Genomic DNA, 5,250 nt, shown 5'->3' on the forward strand with positions numbered 1-5,250 from the left:
GTTGGGTGTCGTCCCACAAATTAAAAGATCGACGATTCGATCCCAGGTCAGGGCATATGCCTGGGCTGTGGGTTCAGTCTCCAATTGGGGAGTGTAAGAGAAGCTACCAGTCAATATTTGTCTCTCACATCGATGTTTCTGTCCCTCTCTTTCTGCCTCCCTTCCTCTCCCTCTAAAAATAAATAAATAAAATCTTTAAAAATATAATGAAAAAATGTCCTCAGGTGAGGATTTTAAAAAAACCCAAATAACTGGTAAAAGATGTCTAAAACAAACAAAGAACAAATTATTTCATTTGTTTTTTAACGATGTGTATGGTTACTTAAAAGTATATATACATAGTAGCCTTTGTTACAAAATAAGAATAAGCTTTAATTCCAAGATAAAAGAGTTTTTTGCATGATTGAGAGTCTTTAAAAAGTAGTTTACAGTATAAAGTAATGTCAACACAATAGTTCGATTTGTACAAGACCACAGTGAAATTTCGTATGATTTAAACTTTCTAAATTTCCTGATGGGTTTTATAAATTAAGTTACCACTGTCTCCATAACTTGTTTAAAAATGGAATACATGTTTACAGTTTCATTTAACTACATAAAATGATGATAAGGAATGTCATTTTATTGTGGTAAAATATACGTAACATAAAATTTACCATTTTAATCAGGTTAAGTGTATAATACAGTGTCATTTAATACATTCATATTGCTGTACAACTAATACCACCATCAATCTCTAGAACTTTTCATCATCCTGTACTGAAACTCTGTTTCGCCTTCTTGTCATTTGTGTGTTCACTGGAGTAGCGTTTTTAATGTCCTTCAAGAACTTTTTCTTTGTAGTTACAACTTGCCTATTAGGCACAAGAGGCCTCGAGTTCAGCCTGTCTCGGCCTTCAACAGGCCTTCCTCACTCAGTTTGGTTTTTTGCTATTGAGCTGTATGAGTTCCTTACATAGTTTGCATATTTAACTCTTATGACGTACATGATTTGCAAATATTTTTGCCCTTTCTAGAGGTTGCCTTTGTACTTTGTTGATTGTTTCTTTCGCTGTGCAGGGGATTTTTAGTTTGATGTCGTCCAACTTATTTACATTTGCTTTTGTTGCTTGTACTTTTGGTGTCATAGCCGTGAGACTGGGTCGGATAAACTATTCCCATAGCCTTGAGTGGGCTCGCATGCAGACTATGAGGCTCTGTTGCATAAGATCTGCTGGCACCCTGCCGGCTTTGTCTATATTCTAGTATTTAAGGGGGTAGGGGCTCCCCACTAGGTGACATGCAGTGACACACTCAGGAACACGCAACTTGCAGCATGCGTGGATCGCCCACTCTTGAATAAAGGCATGTCAGACATCCCAGTGGCTCCGTGAATATTCTTCTGTCTGCCCGAATCCTGTGAACCTCTCCAACCTTGACGGTCTCAACTCAGGAAATTTTCTTTTATTATTTTCTCAAATGGGTTTCCAATTTCTCGCTCTCTTTTCCTGGCACCCCTATGATGCAAATGTTGGAACACTTGAAATTGTCCCATACACTATCCTTACGTTGTACTCAATTTTTTGGATTCATTTTTCTTCTTGTTGTACTGATTGGATGTCCTTTGCTTCCTTACGTTCCAAATCACTGATTAGATTCTTGGCTTCACACTCTCCACTGTTGATTCCCTGTAAATTGTTCTTTATTTCATTTCTAATTGGATTATTTGATGTTGTTGTAGTTCCCATTGAGTTTCTTGAGCATCCTTAATACCAGTGTTTTAAACTCCGCATCTGATAGATTGTTTATCCCCATTTTGTTTGATTGTTTTTCTAGAGTTTTGATCTGTTCTTTCATTTAGGCCATATTTCTTTGTTTCCTCATGTTGGCAGCCTCCCTGTGTTTGTTTCTGTGTATTAGGTAGAGCTGCTTTGACTCTGTGTCTTGATAGTGTGGCCTAATGTAGTAGGTGTCCTGTAGGGTCCAGTGGCACAGCCTCCCCTACCCCCCAAGCTGGGTACTCGAGGTGCGTCCTCCATGTGGGCTGACTACTCCCTCCTCTTGTAGTTGAGTCTTTATTGCTATCAGCAGGTCAATGGGAAGGATTTGCCTAGACCAGACAGCTGGTAACACTGGCTGTTATCACTCGCCAGCAACTACCTCCCTCCTTGTCTTTGGAGGTGGTTGGGTGGGGTTCCAACATGGTCTGTAACTGACCACTGGGTGTGCGGACTCTGGGGTTTCCCAAGTGGTGCAGGCCAAGGTCAGCCACCACCTGTGTTCTGTCTGGGCCCCTTGGCGTAAGCTATAAAGCAGTCTGCAGATGGCTGCTGCTAGTGCTGAGTCTGGGGCCCTTTAGTGAGAGGTATGGGGCTGGGCTCAGCTGTTCCTTGTTTGAGTGGATTAGGAAAGGCGGAAGCCTGCACCTAGTCCAGAGCCTCATATGGAAAAGCCACTGTTACCAACTTGGGTGAGCTCATAAGTTGGATGGGGCAGAGCCTTAGGTAGTCACAGGGCGGGGCTAACCGTGTGAGCCAGGTTGGTGGAGACTCAGATACGGTGCCACTGCATTATGGCTCTGTGTAGGGGAGGGCTCAGAAGAGGTACAATGGCTGCTGTCTGCAGTTCTGTCTGGGAGGACACTGTCCCCCAGCTGTCGCCCTCATGCCAGACACTTCAGTTCCTCCCTGTCTGCCACTGGTGCCCTTCAAGGTACTGCCCTGGTGCTGGAGCCCAGAGGAAATGAGTCTGAGTAGGTGCATGTGTGGGGCCCTTCAAGAAGAAATGCCTCAGAATCCCTCAGTTTCTTCCGCCAATGGAACTCCTACTGATTTTTACAGCCAGAAGTGATGCAGCCTTAGCTTCCTGGCACTGGAACCCTGGGCTGGGGTTCTGGTGTGGGACTGGGATCCCTCACTCCTGAGATATCCCTCCATAATATATCCTCCTTCTGTGGGTGTGGGACCAGCCTGTTCTGTGTCTCTGCATCTCCGCCCCTTCTCCCTTCCTATCCATCTGGATTAATGTGGTTTTTTAAATTCCTTAGTTGTCAGACTTCAATACAGCTCAATTTTCTGCTGGTTCTGGGTGATATTTGTTCTGTAGTTCAGCTGTTATTTTGCTGTGGTTGTGCAAAGAGGTGAGCTGCGTTCACCTATGCCTCCATCTTGACCAGAAGTCTGTTCCTTGAAGTCTTGTGTTGCTGTCCTCACATTCGAGTGGCAGTCACCTCCTCCAGGCTTTACTCTTTGATTTTGGAGAAAATTACCTTTTATCAGCCCAGCTTGGGGTTCTGAGGCATTCTCAGAGCTTCTGTGGATATGTCTGCTTCAGACTTCTTGCTCCATCTTGCAGCAGAATTCATATGCTTGTATGCCTTCTCTCAATCTGGCAATGCACCAGGCCAGATGCTGATAGCCTCCCTTTTGCTTTTCCAAGGATGGAGCTAAAGCTCAAGTTTGTGGTCTCTCCCTGGTTGGCAGGTTTAGGCCAGTTTTCTGCATATGCTCACTAGCTGTCTGCCAAAGCTTCCTCTTGGCACCATCGGGAGCACACACCGGGGGCGGGGGCGGGGTGTGTGGAGGTGGACACACGGAGCTCTGACAGTACCTGTGGGCCATTTGAGGGGAGCCACAGGCAAAGTGCCCCCAGCCACTTGTGCAGTTTGTGACACAGTTAGTAGAATCCATCTCCCTCTGGTGCCCTCTGACAGCCCTATCTGCCGCTCTCCCAGCCTCTCCCGCACCCCAGTCATGCAGCTCACAGCTCAGTACTCTGGGTGGAGCAAGAGAGAAACAGGCTTCTTGGGCAGAGTCCCACATTGCTGGGGAGGCCAGGTACTCCTTCACATGCTCTCACTTTCTCCTGCCGGAGAAATCACCGGGCAAGAAAATGATTTTTGGCACTGAGTTGTGTTGCCTTGGGGGACAGATGACGCAGGTGAAAAAGTCAGACTGTCCCTCTTACCCTCTCTGATGTGTCCAACAGATTTTTTCCCCTCCGTTTGCTGGAACTTCTCCTCTGGAAACTGGGACTTCACAAAGGCTCTTTCATTCACGAGTGGTTACCTAAGACAGTGTTCTCCAGAGAGAGGCTCATTCCTTCCTTACAGTTGTCATCCTCCTCCCTGGATGTGCACACTGTCCTTTTCTCCCATTTATGTGAAGTGTTGCAAAACAGCTTCAACCTCTTCGGTCAATTTGCCTATCCAGTACTTCCTAAAATTTGTACTACAGAAACTGCGGCATTGTTACTGTTAGCAACTAAGTGGAACAATGTTGCTCGCTGTGCAGGACAAACCGAACATCCTGCTGACTTCCTGTCTGCACCTCTGAGCGCAGTTCGCCTTTGGTCACGCACCTTGCAGTGTAAGTATGTTCACTTCCATCCATTGTTGATCTGACCTCCCTCTTGGCTTCTTCCCGTTCACGCACAACTTATTTTCCCCGATTCCTCTCTGTTTCAAAGCCTCTGTCTTACCAGTTATATAATTAAGGGGTTTCGAACTATATTGAAATCCTTTGTACATTTGCATTTCTGTAGGCTCCATTTCTCTCATTCTTCATCTTCAACCCCCTCCCTGTCCCGCAACCTTGCACTCAAATACCATGTCCTTTACAAAGACTTCTTTAGCATCCCTTTTCCCTCCCTCCCTCCCATCCATCCATCCATCCGACTCTCACCTGACCCTGAGTGCCGAGGGCTCTGTTTACACTTTGTGAGGTCCCTTGGTACCCTACCTCGTGAGCACCCTTTTCTCTTTGTTGTGGGTTGAATGGCACCCCCTCCCAGAAGCTATGTTTACATCCTACCCCCAGACCCTGTGACTGTGACTTTATTTGGGTTGAGGGTCTTTGCCAATATAGCTAATTTTAGGACACGGAGCGGACATCTTCCTGGATTACCTGGGTGGATTCCTAAATCCAAATGACAAGTGTCCTTGTAAGACATGCAAGAGAAGACAGAGACGTAAAAGGAGGAAACAGAGGGAAAATTGGAGTGATGTGGACACAAGCCAGGGAATGCCTGGAGCCGCCTGGAGCTGCAGCAGAGGGAAGGGTTCTCTCCCAGAGCCTTTGGAAGTTGTGTAGCGCTGCCGACACCTCGATTTTGCATTTCTGGCCTCCAGAATTGTGAGAAGAAACCTCTGTTGTTTTGATGTACCAAGTTTGTGGTGTTTTGTTATGGCAGCCACAAGAACCTACTCTCCTGATCCGTATTGCCAGCTCCTGAGATGGAGGCAGTTAGGCTTAGCTCTCCGTGTGGGGTCTG

Source organism: Desmodus rotundus, chromosome 10, assembly GCF_022682495.2.
Source record: "Desmodus rotundus isolate HL8 chromosome 10, HLdesRot8A.1, whole genome shotgun sequence".
NCBI classification, from domain to species: Eukaryota; Metazoa; Chordata; class Mammalia; order Chiroptera; family Phyllostomidae; genus Desmodus; species Desmodus rotundus.